The following is a 24,921-nucleotide window of genomic DNA, read 5'->3' on the forward strand; positions in this document are numbered from 1 at the left end:
TGAAATTTGACACAAAAAACCTCAAGATCGTGCGTTAAAGGGAAGATGGTCTGCTAATGATATAATACATCTCTACCAAAAATAAATCCATATGCGATATCTACCAAAATCTATACATTGTACTATAAAAAAATGTTTCTGTTGAAGTATGTAGAGTCGGTCTCACACATTCTATAAGTGTGAGACCGTATCTTATTTTAGTAGTTGCTATTTCGGTGAAGTCAATCACCTTAGTATAAATATATGAATTGTAGGTTAGAGTAAATATACTCTAAACCCTACCTTCTTCTTGTGCCTCCATCTCTTCTTTTTCTCCACTCCATCTCAATAATCTAACCAGCTAACCACTATATTTATCTCTTAGCATAATTTAACATGGTATCAGGAGCCGACTCTATTTAGAGAATGCTAAGAGAGAGATCCGCAGTTTCAAAGTTTCAGTTTTAGTATTAGTTGATGTCTTAGTATTGTTTCACTTCCGCAATCTCTCGGTATTGATAAAGAGGAGTACGTCAGGTTTTCAAAAGGGGAAGGCATGGTATCGTCATCTTCTTGTGTATCTCTCAATTTTCTGCGGCAGCGACACATACGATTAAAGAGTATTCAAGCGCCGCACGCCGGAGTAATCTGATATATCGCAGTTTCTTATTCTTTCCATCAAGTGAGTTTTTCTTCTCTTTACAATGACTGATGTTGTTCCAAAATCCAATGAATTCGGTAATACGTCTGTTTTCTCTGTTGGTACGACCTCTGTCAAATTGGAGGGTGTTGTCAATTACCTTCAATGGGCAGAGGCAGTTACTATTTATCTTACTAGAAAAGGTAAGGAAAATCATCTGACAAATCCCCCAGATGATAAAGGAAAGACAACCTGGACGAAAGCTGATGCCTTGGTTAAGAATTTCCTGTGGAATACTATGGAGAAGGATGTTTGTAATACTGTGAGGTTTTTCAAAACCTCTAAGGAGATTTGGGAGTATCTACAAGAATCATACTCTCAATCTCAGAATACTTCTCGTATCTTTCAGTTGTATGAGAACATCTTTGATCTCACTCAAGGCGATATGTCTATCTCTGAATATTACAATTCTCTTCGTAGCAAGTGGGAAGAACTGAATATTTATCACTCACTTACTACAGACATAAATCAGCTGAAGAAACAAAGAGAGGAATTTTGAGTCTCAAAATTCTTATCTAGGCTACGTCCCGAGTTTGCTAATGTGAAAGCCCAAGTTCAAGCTGAATCTAAGCTCCCTACTCTGTCTGAAGCTTATTCTCGTCTTTCTCGTATTACTGCACTTCCTCCAAAGGCACAATGACAGTGCGGATTTATTGATCCCTCCAAGTAGCAATAACAACCCCTCCTCTAGTTGTGGTAATGGAGGTAAAGTGGGTAGAGCCGGTCGTGGACGAGGAGGTGGTCGTAACCAAGGGAGTGGCCGTGGTCGTGGTATTGGGGGTTTTGATCCTTGTGAGCATTGTGGGCGCACAAATCATAGTTCTAATTTTTGTTGGGATATAACAGGACGCCCACCTTTGCACAAAGCCAACAATGCCACAATAATTGATCAGAAAGTGATCGATTTTCACCAAGTTCAAGAAGACCTTATAGCCTTGATGAAGCGGATACAAGCTATTCCAGTCAATTCATCGAGTTCATCCAACCATCCCACTACAACCCTAGCCGATTCAGGTAAAACATGTCTTCATACCAGTGGTAACAACTCTTGGGTCATTGACTCAGGAGCTTCTGATCATATGATAGGTAATCCCCAGTTGTTTTCTAATCTTGAGTATACTCACACACCATCATATGTCACATTAGCAAATAGGGCTAATGCTAGTATTTGTAACGCCCTAATTTTCCAGACAATTGAATATTCTAATAAAAAATCTCGATCCAAATATTCAACCGTCTGATAAACCAAGACGTGAGTGGGTTTGACTCACATGAGTCCAACTATAACTAAAGTATAAAACACCCTTTGAACATCGCGTTCAAGGAAATTTCGACAGAGTTTCCTCTGTATTTCCAACATTTCATAAATTTACAACCTGTCCTAACCTGAAAATCAAATAATATACTTCCATTTAATATATTACAACCTCATCGTGAACCAAACTACTAAAAGATATATTGATTCGTGGCACCGACTACTTAACCATCTCGACAAATGCCAGTTAAATCAAGTAACTGCAGCGCCCCGAAACCGATCTTTTACCCAATTATCGTCATAACTTCTAATTAATGAATTCACAACTAAAGACAATTAACATTATAACTAAATTATTACAAACCCACTTAAGGGAATAAATTTAGAAACAAGAAAGAGCTAAAAGAACCGCCTTAGCCAATTAGAGTACGCTTCACATAAATTTTTCTTAGTGAGCACATACGCCTTTTCCTGTATTCTGGGAGTCTGGTTGTCCCTGTCATTTAACACTTTCTAACACGTAACGTTAGATGGTTAGCCAGTATATAACAATCGCCATAAATTAAATTTATTAACAACTGACAATATTTACTTAACGACTTACCTTTAAGCTACATTGCAATACTTGGCTTACCGTTTTTCTTATAAAAGTCCCCGCGTGCTTAATTAATTAACAAATATTTAAGAAAACACTTAAACGATCAACGTCAATAACTATTGTTAGATATTATGTACTACGAGATTAAGATCATGCTTAACACGTAGAATCATATGTTAAAACCAAATTAAACATTAATAACCTATATAACATAACCGATTTCTTTGTTACAAGGGGTGGGGGTTTTTCTATGGAAGTGGCTGAGCTGGGTGGCTGCCTACGTACCCATTTAGGGATCAAACCAATCATAGTTCTCCTATTGGGGTGTAAGGTTCTATGGGAATAGATTAAACTGTTCCGAAGAGGAAGGTGGTATGGGTTCCTCACTCATGTTCTAATCAAGTAACGTCCCCTAATGAACCGATTCTCAACCTTGAATCGGTATTCTACCTAGCATGTCACTTCGCTTTTACTTATTCGAGGTTTCCCCGAATATCCAATCAAACAAACACCCTCAATACAAAAAAAGAATATTAACTTATTTATATTTGAACTAGGAAGGGCTTTTTGTGTCACTTTTTTTTAAGCCTTGTGTCACTTATTGAAAAAAAGTGACACACCAAAATCTTATGTGTCACTTGTTTATAACATTTGGCTAGTTGTGACACTCGTTAAGAAAGTGACACAATTGAAATCAGGTTTATGTGTCACTTTGGTCAGAAGCGGCACGTTTAGAGATATTTAATGTGTCACTTTGGTCAGATGGGCCATGAGTAGAGAAATTTAATGTGTCACTTACAGATAAAACTACACGTCAACTTTTTACCGTATTTTGAATTTGAACAAAAAGCGACACACGCAAATGTTTCCTAGAGCTCACGGGCTTTAAAGCGCCCATCATCATCCTAGTAAGGGTAGAAATCCACGATCCCTCAAATAAAATAAGGGCACGAGTTCTCTCTCTCTGTTACCCTGTCTTCTTCCCACACACTAACTCCCCAAACTCCAATCTGCACCGGAAGTTTTTTAATTGCCCAACTAGTGCAAAGTGGAATATTCTCCTCCTTCTCAACACCCTCAATTCACTCAGTTAGGGTCGGGCATGTGAGGTAAGCCTTTCCCTTCCCTGCTTTTCGGGTGCTATGATGAGATCCGTCTTTCGGCAGTTTAATTATGGGTACCTCAAAAGTGAAAGATCAATTTGGTAAGCTCCTCAATCGGTTCTTCCTCTATTAATTTTCTATTAGTTAAGGTGGGGAAATACCGACTGTAGTGGCTTGATATCTCCGACATATTATGATATATCAAAACGGTTTCAGCCCTAATTGGATCAAACCGAGATATCCGAGCTCGCCTCGAAACTGGAAAAGGTATGAGGTAATAACTAACCGTTTACCAGAATTCCAAACACTTAAAAAAAAACTCTATCTTCTCTCTACAAACATCGCGCCAAAGTTTGAAAGATGCCACTAGTCTGTTTTTTGTTTAATCTTTTGTTATGTTGAAAGAAAACTTATTTTTGGTGTGTCTGTCTTACAAGAATTTCCCGGGTTCTACTTTGATCCAAACAAAAATAGGTACTTCCCCAATAAAAGATCCGATACCTGGTTCCACTTCCTACTCTCACAAACCTCCTTCTACTTCCAAGCCCAACCTGGTATGCTTTACTTACCATTGTTATGTATATGCTACTTTAATCAAGTTTTCATTGAGGAATGCATAGTTAAGTCAATGCCCCTGAGGTATCCCTTTTTATTTCGCCTCATATATATGCTGTGTAAGGTACATAAAACGAATGTAATAGTCCATGCCTTAGCAAATATTATGAGTTTGATTTAATTTTGTCTGACTTGGATTAGGAAATCGATACAAGATCAACACTTTCATTAATTGTTTAACAATTGAGAAAGATGGGGGTTTTCTTGTATGAGTTATACTTGTTACTGATCTTATTTCAGTAGAAAATGATGGAATTAAAAAAAAAATGAGGGTATCTTCTATCTTGTTAGTTTCAGATCAGTAGAATTCCCTCTAATACAGGCTTGAATGCTTTAAGGGAGGGAGAGAAGGAGCTGATAAATGTTACTGATCTCATGTGTTGCATACTATGCAAGGCATTGACTAGCTAGGCAAGTTGCGTGATATCTATTTGATAAAATGTCAGACAAAATTTTGCTTTCGGTATTCATTCAAGTTTCAGTCTTATTGGTTGCTAGTTAGTTCCTGCACAAATGCATATATATATATATATATATATATATATATATATATATATATATATATATATATATATATATATATATTATGTAAAGGAGACTTCCTTGTGATCTGCCCTCATAAGGATGTAATGGCTTTCCAGGGTGTTAATACATGCTAATCTTAGTATATACTATGTAGGAAGGCGTACCTACTTTATAAAGTGGACTTCGCAAGTGTTTATATCAAATTCAAGTTATACGAGCTAAGTTACCTTGTGCACTCTGCACTGTCTGAAGTCTCAATTTCACACATTAACTACTCTCGCTGGCTCGCTGCATAAATTATAGTTATGCAGACTTCTGCTGCCTGTAAGTTTCCGGTTTATTTCCTTGAGCCTCATAAGATTATAACCAACTTTTCATATTGATATATATAGTAATATATAAGTGCATGCATTTCCTTACCGAAGTGTTAATAATGAGAGTCGTGTGGTATTATGCATGCACCAAGGACTAGCTGAATTACACTTATTGCTTCAAGTGTAGCTTTTAGCAATCCTATTTGTATCAAGAAAAATTGTATGTTTTAACATTCCTATTTTCTTCATTCATATTGTATCAAGAATCACGGAATGTAATTTCATAATTATTTATAGAGCTAAAATTATCATTTGGGGTGCGTAACTAATTGAGAACCAATAACCTGTGGTGAAACAAAAGAAAAGAGAAGAAGCAAACATCATACGTCCATACTTTTGAATTTTGATAGAGTAATAATAAAAGTGCCTTTAAGCTTAGGTGCTTAAGTGGACAAAAAATTTCTATGTTTTCTTCATGGACTTATTGAAAGGTTGAAACCGGTTTTTAAGCGCGTGCATGAACATGTTACATTAAATGTGGTCCTCTCCAGAAGCCTAGATTTGAGCTAACCGCGCGTCCCTTTATGGAAATCACTTTTTGATTGTAACTGTTTGCTAAATCAATAATAAAACTACACCTTCTGTCACTTGACTCACTTCTCGTATGACTGATGTTCCTTGTTAAGTAAACTTGTATATGTCACTAAAGCTGTTTGTATGTTGTAGTATAGAGAACGAATTTGTTGATAGGCATAGAAGTTTATTGGGTCACGTCTCATAGTTTGGCAACCTGGACTCGAATAGTTTAACACTTCACTTTATCTTTCTTTTTATACACAGTTGCTGCTTTTGCTTTTGCACTTGGAACTATGAAGTATATCTTTATGTTTTCATTCAATACAAGTTTATTGGAACCTACGATTAAAGTTGCATCTGCTCTTATTTTTTATTTATTTTTTGTGATGGAATGGTTAGGTGCTTATGGTGTGCACTACCACACCATTTCGCTTGCATTTTTCCAACTTCTCACATTCTGAACCGACTAGTTTTGCTTCAATCTTGAATGCACTTGATTAATGTTTATTTTTCTAGCTAGTTCAGACCACTCAATTTTTCAATATCATCTTTGCTATACTGAAGGACTTTTATAAAAGCAGATCGAAGTTGTGAATGGTTGATTTTAATTGAATACAAGTAAGGTTTGAGTTTATGGACTGAAACTTTGAGTTGCAATGTAAGTTGCCTCTGCTGCATTGACCATTCAATTACGTTTATGTAAATTTTGGTTATAAGACTTGTTGTAGTCTTTATGCTTGACTTGTCGCAGCATAATGAACAAATAGAAGGCTTGAGCTACTGCAACTTGAGATGAATTGAAGATGGAGCGGATTGTTTCCAACTCCCTAATGGTATGCCTATTTTCTATTTTTACATGAGAAATGGGTGGTGAATTTTGATTGTCCACATTATTACTATCATCACATTTGATTGCATTTTGTTCAGAGTTAATTCCCAGTTAGACACAAGTCCAATGATGAAGACCATGCACCTCTTTTGGAGTATAGTTCTGAGGTAGTCATGCTTGATGCCTGTGTAGGAGGAAATGCATTTGTGTAGTTTGATGAAATGTCCAATGCAAAAACAGGAGAGAATCTAGGAATTCCAGAGTTAGATTATGAGGTAATTGTCTCTGTTCACTAATTTATTTTGAATGCATTCTTTCTTTACGAAAATAATAATAATTAGAATCACTATGCTACTACCAGATTTTTGAATGTGAATCTATTTGATGCTTTCAGGATGGAAAGTTAAGAATTGATGATTTTGGTGGAACTTCTCAATTCTTCTCTTGGAGAATTCAATATTAGTACTTTACAGGCATGATTGTTCATGAATAATTGACATGCTTGACACGATACTATGTGAAGCACACACACTATGGTGACACCATGCATTAATCAATCTTTTCTATTAGTGGGATAAACTAGTTCTCTGGATTGCCTGTGTTAAGGTTAAAGGTGACAAATATGCTGCTTTGGTCAACTTCGTTCTTTATATGAAATTCCCATGAAGACTGTTGGACTCTTTTGCTAACGTATACTGTTCTTATTGATTTTTTTTTCCTACTTTTGTAATATATCGTACCCTTCTTGATTCACTTGCTCTTTTATTTTTTGTAGTCATTGTGGAATGAGGACTTTGTGATGCGGATGCATGGATCGATTAACAGATGAATAGATAGCAGCTAGGTTTTTTTGGTGTTGGAAGTGCGCACAACAAGCTAAGATATTGCTAGGATAGTATTGACACTATGTAGTTTTTTTTTTTTTTTGGGTATTGGAATGACTTATTTTATTGGGAGTCAAACTAGATGATAAATACTTAGTTTGATCGATGAAATCAATAGAAATTAATTGTTTTGAATGTTGTTTATTTCTTCTCGAGTGGCTATTGTTTCCATATCATAAAGCAGGTTGAAGTGATTTTGGTTGTGATGTGTTGATAAATGTATGTGAATGTTGTTCCTGTCATAAAACAGGTTAATAGGATTTTGGTTATAACGTATAGGATGTAGGTTGAGAAATGAATACGATCGAATACAAAAATGAGAAAAAGTTTTAAAAAAGATTTATTTTCATTTGTCTCGCTTTTGGAAAAAGTGACATAATATATATTAAAAGTGACACAACTGACCACTCTTATGTGTCGCTTTTTTTTTTTCATACGAGTTATATGGAGTTGATTTCCAAAAGTGACACAAGAAGTAAGGGCTTTTGTGTCGCTTTTGACGTACTTGTGTCTCACTCTGGTCCAAAAGTGACACAACTAGTATACTTAATGTGTCACTTTTGACGTACTTATGTCTCACTCTAGTCCAAACGTGACACAACTAGTATGCTTAATGTTTCACTTTTGACGTACTTATGTCTCACTCTGGTCCAACAGTGACACAACTAGTATGCTTAATGTGTTACTTTTGACGTACTTATGTCTCACTCTGGTACAAAAGTGACACAACTAGTATACTTAATGTGTCACTTTTGACGAAATTATATTCCACTCTGGTCCAAAACTGATACAACTAGTGTCACTTTTGACAAGCACTATGATACTCTTTCTTAAAAGTGACACAAGAGGCTATTCTTAAGTGTCACTTTTATTAACAAAAAGTGACACATTTAGGAAGGCTTTTGTGTCATTTTTGGTAGAACTTTATGTGTCGGGGGCTTATAGGTCACTTCAGAATTAGTTTCAAAAGTGACAAAAAGGTGACACAAAAAGCCCTTCCTTTAGTAGTGGAATATATATAATTTCGCGAGAAAAAAAACAATAATTTACGCATGGCCTAACGTTGTCCCTAACAAATGGCATATGAGTGACTTGGATGCGGCCTAGAGGAGGCCTGTAACAGTCTGGCGAGTGGCTTGTAGTGACCTGGTATGGCTTGGTGCTGGCCTGGCAGAGGACAAATGGTGGCCTATAACTACCTGGCTAGCATGCTTAAATACTAGTTCGGTTAACACATGAACTGTTTTTCCAACCAAACCAACTCCTCCATTAATTTTTTCTCAGTAACAATAATTAATAATCTTCTAACTACCCACCAAAACCAAACTTTAGGTATAATGTGAACCCATGAATACCCAAACAAGTCTACTGAAACAATTAAAAAAAAGATAGGAGAAAATCATAATTAACGCATAGCAAGCATGATATTTAAAAGTGGAGGGAAATCAAACAATACCATCGCTATCTCGCTGATCCAACCCCCTTGTACATACCTTGCTCCTGTGTTCCGCAAGCCCAACCACAACTAAGTAAGACTGAACTAATCTATGGGCGATTAGTCAACCATCATATATAAACCCACTCCCTAGTTCCATCAGATAAAGTGGTGTTCATCTCCTTCCAATTTCAAACCCCCCTTTCCGATTTGGCTTTTGGTATGGTTAGAGACGAAGAGTCTGTTCCTCACCTCTCTTTTTCCTCTATTTTTTCGTCCTTATCATCTCTCCCCTTTTTCTTTTAGGACTGTAGGAGCAACCCAATACATATGAACAGGCCCATATAATAGCGTAAGCCCAAGTAACTAAGCAAGGCCCATAGAAGAAAATAAATCCAATAATATAACATACTCAATATTAATATAGAAGGCCCAATAAATAACATGCCCAATACAATAAATAGGCCCAATATAAAAATAACCATCAATGAAAAGCCCATAATCATTAAAGGCCACCAATACTAAACGTTAAAACCCCACCAATGATAAACTTAACCCCGCCAATGACCTAGTAATTAACCGGTTCGATTTTAACAGTAACAAACAATAAATTTGCATTAACTTTGGAATTTACCGCATCAAACACCCATACCAAAAATTTTAATTACTAGAATACTTAAATAAAACAGATACCAACACTCGTCACCCATATCAGTCTACACCAATTATTCTATAGTAGCACTGAACTAACACGTGAAATGACCAGATTGTCTTTAGGTAAAATTCCGGGTCATTACAGTATTCTTGGTAGGGGTACTATTCAGTTAACTCGTAATATATCTATTGTCTCTGTCTTGTTTATTCAAAATTTCCCCTTTAATCTATTGTCTGTTCATCATCTCATCCAATCTCTTCACTGTAATGTCATGTTTTCTTCCACTCATGTTGTGTTTCAAGATCTACAGACAAAGACACTAGTTGGTGGGGGGTATGAACACGGGGGCATCTATTACTTTCAAGATGGTTATGGGCACTCTCACCAGAAGCAGGCTCTCACAGTCTCAGTCTCTCCTGTTCAGTGGCATAGACGTCTTGGTCATCTTCCTCTGGCTAGTTTGCGAAGTTTAGTTCCCAGTATTTCTTCTAGTATTCAGTCTTTAAGTTGTGAGGTTTGTGAGTTAGCTAAACATTGCCGTGCTACTTACAAAAATAGGTTAAATAAGTGTTCTAGTGCTCTTTTTCAGTTAGTTCATTCAAATGTCTGGGGTCCTTGTAGAACCACTAGCTTTTTTGGAGCCAAGTATTTTGTTACATTTATAGATGATTTCTCTCGTGTTTGTTGGGTATATATTATGAAAAATCATTATCAAGTATTCTCTATTTTTCAAAAATTCTATGCTGAAATTACTAATTGGTATTCTACACACATGCATGTTTTTTGAACTGATAATGCCAAAGACTATACCTCTGCAATATTCAAGTGTTTTTTAGATGACCATGGCATTACACATCAAACCGCCTGTGTGGATACACCTCAACAAAAAGGGGTTACTGAGAGAAAGAATAGACCCATTCTTGAAGTCGCCCGATGCTTAATGTTTCAAACAAATCTCCTAAAGTTTTATTGGGCAGAGGCAGTCCTTACCACATACTTGATTAATCGTATGCCCTCTTCAGTGTTAGGCGAAAAAACACCACACTCTGTTCTTTTTCCTGGTCAACCTTCTTTCCATCTTCCCCCTCATTTTTTTGGTTGTGTCTGCTTTGTTCATAATCTTTAACCGAGTCGTGATAAGTTGGACTCTCATGCTATTAAGTGTGTTTTCCTTGGGTATTCATGTACACAGAAAGGGTACAAGTGTTATAGTCCTCATCTGCGCAAATCATTTGTCCGTGCTGATGTTACATTTTTTGAAGATGTCCCGTTTTAAAGGGAAGATGTCCTCTAAACCATTTGAGGATTATGTTCTACCATCTGGTGTTGTTGAATATGATCTTCCTGTGACTATTGGTGCTCATGAGGGAGCTAATAATTAGGTTAGTACTACTGATGATGGCACTCAAGAAGACAGAGCGCATGCGCGCCCTACTAATGGCCTTACAGAAGCGTGTGTGTGCCCCCTTGATGTTCGAGTTCCAATAAATGGAGTGCATGCACGCCCACCAGTTGGCCTTACAGAAGTGCACGCGCGCCCCCTTGATGTTCGAGTTCCAGTAGATGGAGCGCGTGCGTGCCCACCAGTTGGCCTTACAGAAGCATGCGCACGCCCTTTACCTACAGCTGCTATTCAAGAGTTTGAAGCTGAAAGTTCAACTGCTCTGCTGCCCTCACCTCTTCCCACTGTGTCTGTGGATGCAATTGTCCTTCCGTCTGACCTCGATGTTCCTATTGCCCTACGAAAACTTCCTAGTAAGCATGCCCAGTATTCTATTTCTCAGTATGTTTCCACTGATCATTTACCGCCATCTGTCAAGTCTTTTGCTACGTCCTTATTATCTGTCTTTGTCCCTTCTGACTACAAGGACGCTCTATCCCATCCTGGCTGGAAGCAAGCAATGGATGAGGAGTTGAGTGCCTTGTACTCTAATAACACTTGGGTCCTTACAGATCTTCCTTCTGGGAAGAAAGCGGTTGCTTGTAAGTGGATTTTCACTATTAAGCATAATCCGGATGGTACTATTTCTCGTTTAAAAGCTCGCCTAGTTGCAAAAGGCTTTACCTAGACTTATGGTATTGATTACTCCAAGACATTCTCTCCGGTTGCAAAGTTAGTCTCTGTGCATATTGTTATTTCTCTTGTTGTTCTTCATCACTGGCCTCTATTTCAGTTAGATGTAAAGAATGACATTTTACATGGAGATCTCTTGGAGGAAATCTATATGGTCCAACCTCCTGGTTTTGTTGCTCAAGGGGGAAAAGTCTGTCATTCTTTATGGGCTCAAGCAGTCTCCTAGAGCTTGGTTTGCGAAGTTTAGCCAGGTTTTGATAGCTAATGGAATGACTAGATGTGAATATGATCATTCCGTGTTTTACCAAAAGACCCATGAAGGGATTATTGTCTTAGTTGTGTATGTTGATGATATCATTGTCACAGGGTCTGACAAACAGGGTATTGATCGACTTAAAGTCAATCTCTCAAGATAGTTCCAGACTAAATATCTAGGAGAACTGAAGTATTTCTTAGGCATTAAAGTTACAAGGTTCCCTGGTGAAATTCATCTTTCAAAGAGAAAGTATGTATTAAACCTGCTCAGTGAGATAGGTAATTTAGGAGATCGCCCAGTAGAGACTCTTATGGATTCGAACGACAAACTCCAGTCAGATGTTGGAGAGTTGTATGCTGATATTGAGGGATATTGTAGACTGGTGGGAAAGTTGATCTATGCTACTATCACTTGCCCAGATATCTCATTTGCAGTCAGTGTAGTATCTCAGTATATGCATGCACCACGGATTCCTCACTACCAGACAGTTATTCATATTATGCGGTATTTGAAAGGTTCTCCTGGTCGTGGATTGGTATATCATTATAATGGAAAGTTTGATGTTGTTGGATATTCAGATGCTGATTATGCAGGATCAGTTTCAGATAGACGGTCCACCACTGGGTATTGTACCTTCCTTTGTGGAAATTTGGTGACATGGAAGAGTAAAAAGCAAACAATTGTGTCAAAGTCTAGTGCAGAGGCTGAGTATAGAGCTATAGCTCAAGGGACTGGTGAGTTAATGTGGATTCGTAATCTACTATATGAGTTAGGTTTCCAGGTACAACTACCGATCCCTCTTCATTGTGACAATTAGGTAGCCATTCATATCGCTTCTAATCCAATATTTCATGAGCGAACTAAGCACATAGAGGTAGATTGTCATTATGTTAGACATAAGGTTGAAACAAAGGAAATAAGTACTCCTTATGTGGTGTCTCGAGATCAGTTAGCTGATATCTTCACCAAACCAGTGATTCATCCAGTTTTGAATTATATTGGTAACAAGCTGGGCATGAGCGATATCTATGCTCCAGCTTGAAGGGGGGTGTTGAAGTATGTAGAGTCGGTCTCACATATTCTATAAGTGTGAGACCGTATCTTATTTTAGTAGTTGCTATTTCGGTGAAGTCAATCACCTCAGTATAAATATATGAATTGTAGGTTAGAGTAAATATACTCTAAACCCTACCTTCTTCTTGTGCCTCCATCTCTTCTTCTTCTCCACTCCATCTCTGTAATCTAACCAGCTAACCACTATATGTATCTCCTAGCATAATTTAACAATTTATGAATTTGCTAATCTGTCAAATTTCACAAGTCCCTCCACTCGTTCTTATAAACACCTAGGAAAAGCATTATTACTGAATGAAAATACATAGTGAAGATTTGAAACAAAAATAATAGCACTGTGCAAATCTAGAAGATTAGATTTTATAAATTATATCATTGTAAGGATATTAGAAGAAATGTACCTCATAGATTATGTTTTACGGATAAGTTGATCTTCTCTTTTGATAAAAAATTTGTTAGACAGTAGACTCCTCAAACGTACCACACCAACATATATAACGCATTTCCATGTTGCACGTGCTTCAGACTTTAGAGACATAATTGTGATCACTTTTGGGATAAATTATGGGCAAGGGCTTGGGCTTTTTCAATATTATTAGTCTTGAAAATTTCCGTAAGCCGAAGTTGTTGTCTATCTTTGATCTATCAATTCAGAGATGTTTTTGTAAGTGCAAGCGAACAGTGGTAGCATGCTTGTGAGAACTGTGGGATAGTGCATTCCTACAGTGTAGGAGGAGATGAGAGATTTATAGAGATTTGTTTCTTTTATTGGGTTGATTGATTGATCATATTCTCGGCCTAATATAGATTTCTTAAGTATCAAGTAAAAGATTCTTCCCATTGTAGCTATATAAGTGTTGGTGTGTTTTTCTTTAAGCCACCAATGAATAAAATCAACTCCTCTCTTCTCTTGTGGATGTAGGCTACTACACTGGCAACCGAACCACGTTAAATTATTGTGTTTTTTGTTTATTTTTTATGATTTGCGACATGGTATCAGAGCGGTGATTGTGATCCAATCCACACTATTAGAAAACAAGAAGAGAATTTTTTGTCTTCCAAGTTCGTATTTTTTTTAGATTTATTTCTCTGCGCAGCCTTCATTCAAACGGTTGTAACTTTTCAACCACAGATCAGAAATCACACAAGGTCAGAAGCATTAGATTCATAGCATCCGTATCTGTCCACTGTATTTTTTGGGGATTTATTTGAATTCGTTGATAGGCTAAAATCGGATTCAGATTCAAAGTCGGACAAGAAAACAACATGGCAGAATCCGATTCAAATCTTGGTTGGAAATTTTCATCAGTCCCTTTAAATGGTGTGAACTATGTGCTATGGTCTAGAGCTGTAACTTTGGCTCTCGGTGGAAAGAAGAAATTGGGATTTCTCAATGGGTGTAAAAATTGACCATCCAAGACCGATTCAGGGTATGAAGATTGGGTTGCTAACAATCAACTTATTAGGTCATGGCTTCTCAATTCTATGAAACCCCATATTGCTGGAATATTTACTTTTTCTGATTCAGCTAAGGAGTTATGGGAGTCAGTTGCTGAACTGTATGGTAATCAAAACAATTCAGCTCTAATATTTGAACTCCAACTTGAGATTGGAGGGGCAGAACAAGGTGAGAAAACTGTTACTGAGCATCTTGGCTACCTCAAAAAATTATGGGACGAGTACAATATGTATCATCCACACACTACTGATGCACAATTCTTGTTGAAACGTTCTGAAGAAGACAAGATTTTTTCTCTCCTTCGTAGCTTGAAGCCAGAATATGACCACGTCAAGAGTAATGTCCTCATGGGTGGGTACTTTACCATCATTTACTATTGTTTGTGCCACTATTCAGAGGGAGAAAACTCGAAAGAAAACAATGATCATTGAATCTAAATCTTTTAATGAAAAGATCGAGTCTAATGTTCTCCTGGCAGAACGAAAAAAGTCTTGGTTATGACAAATGGAAGAACAATGAACACACCAAAGGAAAGAAGGAGCTTTATCATTGTGATCATTGTGGCAAAGCTGGACATACCAAGGAACAATGTTGGGAGTTACTGAAATGCAGACATTGTAATAAAAATGGGTATTCGAAGGATCGTTGTTGGGAACTACATCCTCATCTCAAAACTAGAAAAGAATATGTTGTTGTAGCTAAAACCTCAATGTCAATGAATCAATTGGGTCATCTTATTCAACAACTCAGTAAGTCTATCTCTTCAAATAAGGATAAGTCTTTTTCCACTCATGTTTCAGGTAACCTTCATGCTTATCTTGCTTCACATTCTAAAGCTAACTCTTGGATTATTGATTATGGAGCTACTGATCATATGGCCATCAATCCTTCTTCTGTTCATAATTTTATTCCAACTTCTTATACGCATGATATTTTTGTTGCTAATGGCTCTAAAGTTCCTGTTATAGGTATTGGGAGAGTTAATTTTTCCCCTAAGAGTCCAACAACTGATGATGTTGTTGTTCTTTCATTTCCCGTTCAACTTCTTTCTGTTGGTAAAATTACAAATTCTTTAAATTGTGATGCAATCTTTTCACCTACTTCTGTCATCTTTTAGGATCGACAGTCGAAGAAGACGATTGGTGAGGGCACATATTAGCATGGACTATATTTTTTAAATTCTTCAGATAAGGCGTGTCATGTTAGTGGTTTAGTTGAGAGTTGCACTCTACACAAATGTCTTGGACATCCATCTGACCATGTTTTATCAAATATATTTCCTTCTTCTAATTTTAATAAATCCAATGTTTGTGATGTTTGTCAATTCTCAAAACAAACTCGATTTCCTTTCGTTAATTCATTGTCTAAAACTGATGAGTTGTTTGAATGAATTCATTCTGATTGGGGACCTACACCTACTGATTCATTTGATGGGTATAATTATTTTGTTTTATTTATCGATGATCAATCGTGTGCTACTTGGTTGTATTTGTTAAAAGCGAAAAATGAGGTAAGCACTGTTTTTAAAGAATTTCATAACATGGTATTGACACAGTATGGTGCTAAAATCAAATTTTTGCGTTCTGATAATGGCACTGAATATGTTAAAGGACCTTTACCCAATTATCTTCGTAGCTAGGGAATTTTTCATCAAACCAGTTGTGTTGGTACTCCACAGTAGAATGAAGTTGCCGAAAGAAAAAATCGACACATTTTGGAAACTACTCGAGCTCTTATGTTTTAGATGAACATTCCCAAGCGATATTGGTCGCATGGAGTCTTGATAGCTGCCTACTTATTTAATCGCCTTCTGAGTAAAGTCCTTGACTTTAAGTCACTACTGGAAGTGTTGAAAAATCGAAAGCCCGACATATTACATTTACAGGTATTTGGTTGTGTTTGTTTTGTGCATAAACAAGCTCCTCATAGAGATAAGTTCGATGCTCGGTCTACTAGATGTGTATTCTTTGGATATTGTTCTACCAAGAAAGGGTATGTTTGTTATGATCTAGTTTCTCAGAAAATTGTTATCTCTCGTGATGTGAAGTTTGTGGAGACTAAATCATATTTTGAGTTTGGGAATCATTCCCAGGTGGAGTACTTGTCTGGCCTGGTACCATTTCCTTCAGTTTCTAATGTGCCATCTCCTCCTGTTATAGAAGTCAATGAAATGATAGTTGTCCCTGCAGTAACAAAAACTCATGTTACAACAGAACCTCTTATGGTTCCTTTTAGTCCTCAACCTACAACGGCTCCCTCTGTCCCACAGATGACTCGACAGTCAGAAAGAGCGACTCGTCCATCAGTGAAATTGAAAGATTATGTTACTAATTATCATGCAGTTTCTTATCCATTACAAGAACACTTAACATATGATAATATCAGTCAGTCTCACAGTGCTTTTCTGAGTGCAATTTCAGATATTCAGGAACCAAAGACTTTTCGAGAGGCTAACTCCAATCCGGTATGGAGAAAGGCTATGCAGGAAGAATTGCAGGCTGTTGATGCAAATCATACATGGGAGATCATTCCATTACCTCAAGGAAAGAAAACAATTCCGTGTCGTTGGGTCTTTAAACTCAAATTCAAAAGTGATGGTTCTATTGATTGGCCTAAAGCGAGACTTGTTGCTAAAGGATTTACTTAGACTTATGGAGAAGATTATAAAGAGACTTTTGCGCCTATTACAAAAATGAGCACCTTTCGCGTGCTTTTATCTCTGGCTGTCAATCAAGATTGGAAATTATTTCAAATGGACGTTAAAAATGCTTTTTTGCATGGTGATCTCAAAGAAGAGGTTTACATGAGTATCCCACCTGGACATCTACTAGAAACTAAACTTGGCCTTGTATGCAAGTTGAAGAAGGCAATATATGAGCTTAAGCAATCTCCATGAGCTTGGTATGCCAAGCTCAGTTTCGTGCTCTTAACGAATGGACTCAAAAGAAGTGGTGCTAATCCATCTCTATTTGTTAAGAAGACCATGTACAGTATTGTCATTGTTTTGGTTTATGTTGATGATATTGTCATTATAGGTGATGATCAATTTAAAATATCAAAACTTAAGGCGTTGCTGCATGCGCTTTGCTATCAAAGATTTGGGTGTGTTGAAGTATTTTTTGGGATTAGAAGTTGCTTACTCAAAATATGGCATCTTCTTAAATCAGCGTAAGTATGTGTTGGATTTGCTCAAAGAGACCGGAAAGCAAGCAGTGAAATCGTCAAATACTCCGATTGATAGTAAAGCAAAGCTTGATAATGATGGAGAATTAGTCTCGGACGTTAGTCAGTTTCAAAGGTTAGTTGGTAGACTAATTTATTTGACTATTACTCTCCCAGACATCTCTTATGCAGTAAGTTTGGTAAGTCATTTTATGCATGCTCCAAAGACTCACCACATGAATGCAATTCATAGAATATTATAGTATTTAAAGGGTTCTCCAGGGAGAGGCATATGGATGAGCAAGAATGGCCATGCTTTTATTGTTGCATACAATGATGATGATTGGGCTGGTTGTCCAGATCTACAACCGGCTATTGTACTTTTGTTGGAGGTAATGTGGTAACATGGAAAAGTAAAAAGCAAAATGTTGTTGCTCGATCAAGTGCTGAAGCAGAATACCGAGCTATGGCATCTACCACTAGCGAGATTATTTGGCTTCGTGCCGTATTGCGAGATTTAACTTTTGATGCTCCTCAGCCAACAAAACTATTTTGTGATAATCAAGTTGCTATCCACATTGCATCGAATCCAGTGTTTCACGAACGGATCAGGCACATTGAAGTAGATGATCACTTTGTGCGTGAAAATGTGGAAGCCAATGTCATTTTGTGCGTGAAAATGAGGAAGCCAATGTCATTTGCACTCCTTTTGTTCGTAGTGGTCAACAATTAGTAGATATTTTCACAAAAGGATTACCTGCTACCAAGTTTCAAAAGTTATTATCCAAGTTGGGCTCCATCAATATTTTCTCACCAAATTGAGGGGGAGTGTAGGAGGAGAAAGATTTATGGAGATTTGTTTCTATTATTGGGTTGATTGATTGATCATATTATCTGCCTAATATAGATTTCTTAAGTATCAAGTAAAAGATACTTCTCATTATAACTATATAAGTGTTGGTGTGTTTTTCTTTAAGCCACCAATGAATAAAATCAACTACTATCTTCTCATGTAGATGTAGGCTGCTACACTGGCAGCCGAACCACGTTAAATTATTGTGTTCTTTGTTTGTCGTTTATGATTTGTGACATACAGGATACAACTAAGAAGGTCAAACGGTATCTGTCTGAGGTTGGCTGTGTACGGACCAATATTGATGGATAACTGGGGGAAATATTAGCATATGATTGGAGCTAGTTTCAGAGAGTAGAATAAACAGTTCTTTCTTGTTATGAGTATAAGAACATTTGAGTTCAGAAATAGCTCATATGATAATATTCCAGTGCCTGAGATTAACTGTGGAACAAATCTTGATTAAGAGATTGGTCATTTTGTGGATCGAGTCTAAACCGATGGGCTGTAGTGTAAACAAAATCCCAAGATCTTGAACTCATGAACTCTAGTTCCCGCCCTCAAGCCGTGTTGGAAGGCTATGACCGCTGTATGTTCATCCAAATTTTTTACTCTCAATGTCTCCTCTTTGAACCTACACAGAAACTCTCTCAATGATTCTGCGGACCTTTGTTTTATGTTGAACAGAGCCGCGATATCAACCACCGTTCTTTTCTGGTGTATGAAATGGTCAACAAATGCACACTCCAGTTCTTCAAACCTTTTGATGCTCCGCGAAGCCAACCTGTATTACCAATATGAGGCTCCCCCCTTAAGACTGGCGGGGAACATAATGCAGCGAAGCCCATCATATTTATTCTCCTACCATAACGGCATCTGTTGCCGAAAATGGTGCAAGTGATCCGTCGGGTCTCTCTTCCCATCATACCTCTCAAATCTGGGTTGGGAGAACCTCTTAGGCACTTCCGAATTCCATATCGAATCTACCAATGGATTTTTGTTGAGGCTTGCAACCTCCTTCTCTGTAGCACTCTGGTTCGCCTTTTCTGCTACGCGGTTCATTTCCCTATCTTTCTCAATTATAGCAAGTACTACCTCCAATGTGATACCTGCCATTTGTTCTGCGTCTGGTGGCGGGTACTCCTCATTCTCCCCCTCTACTTTGCTGCTCCGATGATCCCGGCCCCCTGCTCCGTTTCACCATGTGTAGTCTCTCTCTCCTTTCTCAACTCGTCATTCTCATTCCGTAGCCTAACTATCTCCTCCTAGAGAAGTCTAGTAGCGTCTGCCGCCACGTCATATATTTCTTCCTCTCCTACCCTTTCCACCTCAGTGTTCTCGTTTCCTCGACCGCTTCTCTAACTGTTGCTTTCTTAGGTCTCTTTACTCCTCTTTTCACTATAGTGGCCATTTTCTTTCGGATCCCCACAGACGGCGCCAAATGTATCTACTGTTATTACAACCTAAGGGATTACTTGTATTAATTCCTTACTCTTCTCTTTTTTTTTATTCTCTCTCATTTTTTCTTTTTCATTATATCTCTCTCTTTCTCTAACTCCTTCTTGTGGTTCGTTGATCTCCTTTCATCTAGCGTCCCCTGTCTCCCCACGTGTCGTGGCGGTTTCCATGCGGTTAGGGTTCCGTGGATCTTATCCACCACTGCATGTTTTATCTTTCCTATATCCCATCCGCCCACTTGCCCCACTAACCTCTTATGTCATGAATATGCCTTATACAGAAGGCCAAGCCGAACTTGCCTGTCGACATGAGTTTTTCTTTACCTTACTTTAATTTGAGTTTTATTATTATCATGTGTAACTAAACTCTGTCTGGGACTTTGATGAAACTTTAGATTACTGTTTGTGTATTGGGATTGATTTTGATGCTTTCCAGTTGGTTTAATATTGTTATATTCTTCTAAGTTCGTAATTTGATAGCAAGAATTTATCTTTCATAAAGTATGTGATAACCGTAAAAGTAATAGAATCCTAAATATTAATGTTAACAACACTAATACGTAATCCTACCGTTCTTACGTTTAAATCAATTCTTCTTACTCTCAAAACATAATCATGCAATACAAGGAGTAAGGATTCGTTCCACTCTTAACTGTCTAGACTTAAATTGAATTCAACTAATCAAACCAAAAGGAACAATGGTGAGAGTAATGATTTGATGTGAAATTTCTATACTACCATTCCCAACACAAGAACAATAATAAGAACATGTCATTATGGAATAAGTAATTAACTTTATAAATCTAATAGAACAATAAGAACAAGATATGATTGAATGAATAACAACTACTTATTAATCTAATGAACAATAAACAATGATTCAATACTCAAGAAATAAACTAATTAATTAATCTAAAACTAGATCTAGAACTAAGGTTTAATGGCTACTTTTCTTATCCTAACCTAATTTATTTTCTAACCTAACTATCTACCCATTAACAAAGAGTCAAGCTCTTGTTTTTATACTTTCAGATCCAAAAATCGTGCATGGGCTTGGAGCCATGTTTTGGGCCGGAAAATCGGGCCCACAACCCAATTCTTTCAGTCTGAAAAGGCCTCTTCAGCTGGATTTGGCTTCAATAGACTTTTCGTCTACTTCTGCTCCTCTGATTGGGTCAAGGCTTGACCATTGGAAAGCTCTTTCCGAGCCGGTCGTTTTGACATAAGGTAGGCCCAATTCCGAGGTCTGAGTCCAAAGATACGGCCTTCGGAAGTTCTGCTGACTTTGTGTGTTGTTTCTGCCCGCGTCGACTTTTCAGCTTTTGACCGAGCTTTACAAAGGCTTTGTCTTCTTGAATCTTGGCATTTAATCACGAAACTCTTTAGCAATCGACCTTTGCTCCTTTATCTCGCTAAAGTGGTACATTTCTGCACATAATGGACTTTGAAGCCTGAAATGCATAAAAACACGTAATCAGTATTAACTCTTAATTATTACTCACATAATTGGTCTAAAAGTATGATGGTTAAGGGGTTAAAACTATAGTTTTGGGCTCTTATCAAACCACCCCCAAACAGCATTTTGCTTGTCCTCAAGCAAAGATGAGAAATTAGAATAAGTGACCAAAAATGGAGTTCTATCTACTCTCGTTTTTATTTGAGTGCGATTGCATTGACCATATGCAACAAGGCCTTAAACCACTAGGAATTCCCTAGTGGACGAAGTTATAGCCTCGTGAGAGTTTTCCAGTGAAGGTAATCACAAACTTCATCTATACTACAAGGACTAAGAAATAAAACTATTGTTTCCTTAGTTATGTCTCAATTATCTATACATCTCACTAGCAATGAATACAGAATAATCATGTCGAAACCTAAGCTAATATATGCATAATAATCAATCATCTACGAATAAACATATATACAATGAGTAATGCTATGAAATGCAGTAACAGGTCCGTTTATGAAACTTTGGAATATCGTCCTTAAGTAGGTTCTCACATAAAAGTCAAGACAAAAATCACTCTGATTTTTCCACTCAAGTTTTGCTACTCCAGTGTGCAGTGGGCATACTTTACTTTACAATCTCAATGACACACAAGGAAGCCGAAGTTGATCAAACACATCTGCCACTTACTATCCCACTAACCTATTCCTAATTAAGCTAGAGGTCTTTATTAGGTGTTGTGGGGATTAGGAGATGGTTTAAGAATGAAGGAAACGGATATTCAAAGAGACAAGTCTGGGATAATAGAGTCTTCATATTATGTAACTTAGAGAAAACCTTGTTATTTTTTTTTTTTGCTTCTATACTTTGTTTCCATCCTTAGCCATATTTTTCTTTTTATTTTCTTTGGCTTTTGACTCCCTTTTATTCTATTTTTGGAGTTTTTATTTATTTCTATTTTTTTTTCTTTTCCTTGGATGGAAACTTCTTTTCTTTTTCTGAAGCAACTAACTAATTTTTGTTTGCACATGTTTTTTCTCTTCTTCTTTCTTCACTCATTCTATTCTCAGACATATTCTAGATTGGGTAAGTTGAATTTTTTATTTTGTTTTGTTTTTGTAACAGGGTAAAGGAATTGTGGTTTATGGAAGGCTAAAGAAAGGCTCAGAGGGGCGACTAGCGGAAAATAATTCATAGGTTTGAATTTCTGGCTATATCGATCCAAAGAGGGCCTAAATTCTCGCTTAGGATATGGCATAGTGATCAAGCAAGTGGACGTGTGATTTCTCTATTCGGAATATACTTCTCCCTTGTGTCATTTCTCAAATGTTTCACTCATATATGGCTTTAGGCTATATTCTCACAGGATTTGTAGAATAAGTACTCTAGCCTAGATTTCAGAAACTTACTGCCAAACAATCATAGATACTCATGTAATATATTTATAGATAGATGCAAAGATTATTACCTACATATTAACCTAAGTTTCTAAAAACTATTCTAATGCAAAAGCTACATTGAGACTTCTAGATTATTAAGAGCATAGAGAAAGAAACAATACCAATATTCCTAAGTGTATAGCATAAACTTTTTATTTTTATTTTTATTATTTTTAAGACAAATAATCGTAATATACAACCTAATATGTGCTTAACATTTACATCGTGTTTCTATACCACCCCAAACAATTTGGGAGAAGGGGTTCATGAAACAATTCAATAGCACAATTAAATTATGTAACTAACTAATTTTTATAATTTTTAACATTTTATAAATAAAAGTGCGTACTTTACATCCTAAAAGTGTCTAATTTTTGCAAATGTTTCTATCCCACCCCCAAACAATCGAACGCTTTGTCCTCAAAGTGTAAAGAGATAAGGAAAGAATTTACCATAGAAACGTGTCAAAAAAATTGGCGACTGTAATGTAAATATTGTAAAGATGATATGATAATATGAAGTACAATTAAACTGGTACGTACTAACTAACACAAACTCTACTAGAGTAAACATGACAGGCTTAGGGTGGCAACATGATTTGAAATGAATACCAAAATATGCCACCCCCAAACAAAATTGGAAAACTTTTTTTAAGTTTGAAAATTTTGTTTGGCCTATACTCCGAAAAGTTATTATTGTATTTAAAACTTAGGTCTTTTAAAGTCAGATTCCCTAGACTTAAAGTGATATATATGTATTAACATGCAGTTTCCCATATATCAATAATCAACAATTGTGGATTTTTCCATAAATAGTTAACATGGAATGCACCATCAAACAGAATTAAGCACCAAGATTTCCTATGATGTAGCTTAGTGGAATGAGAGCAAAGCCTTATAGATCTAAAACCTAATCGAGCATACAGTTTCTTCTTTGTCCTCCTACGAAGGGGATGCCAAGTAAATGAACGTGAGAAAATTGATGGTTGTGGAAGATACGTAGGATGTGGATAATTTTGAGAAGGAAAAAATGGAAAAAATGAAAAAGTGTCAGGTGGCTTGTCCTTGGGTGTTACTTCTTCACCAGTTGGTTTTAGATAGTTATGAAGCATAGGAGAAACGCCAAGGTCAAGTACAAACTCAATGGTTCTTTGAAAAGGTAGAGGCGAGGAACATTCGTGATGGAAGGTGAATGAGTGACATGAGGATGTGAGGTGGGTTAATGGTGTTCAACTAGTGTTCTTAGGTCTATATCATCAGAGGCCTTGAGATATGCAAGACATTCCTCAATAGGTGGGTAAGAAGAATCACTGGGATAGAGGGCGAAAAATTCTTCTTCCGTCATGGCGTCAAGAGATGAATGGATGTCAATAGGAGAGAACTCGTGAGGCGGCAAAGAAGGGTTGCAAAAGAGTCGAAGGAAATCCTCCTTGATGTTATCTACGTCTAGGGAGTAGAAATTGTGATCCTTGTCTTCTTCCATAAGAGGGGTATCTACTAGTGTGGGGACTAAAGTGTCAGCCGCACTAATGTGAGGTACAAAACTCTCAATGGACTTCACTTCCCATTCTACAGGCAAACCTAGTTGTCCTTGTTTTTGTCTAAACATGTTAACTTCTACAAAAAGATTTGAAAAAGAAAGAGTCATTGAGCCATCCCGACAATTGATTTGGGCATTGGCGGTTGCCAAGAAAGGACGCCCTAAGATGATGGGAATGGAATCATGAGCAACTTCTGTGTCAAGAATAGCAAAGTCAATTTTGGATAGTAAAAATCCTAAACTTTAACGAGAATATTTTCAACTACACCCTTGGGATACTTAATAGAACGATCGGCTAACTGCAAAGTCATTTTGGTTGGTTGAAGTTTTGTTAGACCTAGTTGTTTATATAAATAAAAAGGGAGTAAGTTAACACTCACCCCCAGGTCTAATAAAGCAGTTGTTATGAAGGTATCACCTAAGGTGCATTGTACAGTAGGACGACCAGGGTCCTTGTACTTAACAATTCCGTTATGTTTAGATAAAGAGGGATATTGTTCAGTTAAGAATGTGATAAGAGCCCAAAACTGTAGTTTTAACCCTGTAACAGTCATACTTTTAGACCAATTATGTGAGTAATAATTAAGAGTTAACACTGATTACGTGTTTTTATGCATTTCAGGCTTCAAAGTCCATTATGTGCAGAAATGTGCCACTTTAGCGAGATAAAGAAGCAAAGGTCGGTTGCTAAGG

At 37.0% G+C, this 24,921-nt stretch overlaps 1 long non-coding RNA gene and 1 pseudogene across 1 annotated transcript; one reads left to right on the forward strand and one right to left on the reverse strand.

The window, feature by feature from the left end:
* Positions 1–1,992: 1,992 nt before the first annotated feature.
* On the reverse strand, positions 1,993–9,113 carry LOC147516403 (uncharacterized). Its single transcript, XR_015213658.1, has 2 exons — positions 8,835–9,113; positions 1,993–2,447 (listed from the first exon to the last, which is right to left on the reverse strand). It is a non-coding gene; the product is annotated as an uncharacterized LOC147516403 (long non-coding RNA).
* A 2,542-nt stretch (positions 9,114–11,655) lies between these two features.
* On the forward strand, positions 11,656–18,226 carry LOC147516404 (uncharacterized; annotated as a pseudogene).
* Positions 18,227–24,921: the final 6,695 nt, after the last annotated feature.

The sequence above is a fragment of the Coptis chinensis genome, chromosome 2 (assembly GCF_015680905.1).
Source record: "Coptis chinensis isolate HL-2020 chromosome 2, ASM1568090v1, whole genome shotgun sequence".
In the NCBI taxonomy this organism is placed as follows: domain Eukaryota; kingdom Viridiplantae; phylum Streptophyta; class Magnoliopsida; order Ranunculales; family Ranunculaceae; genus Coptis; species Coptis chinensis.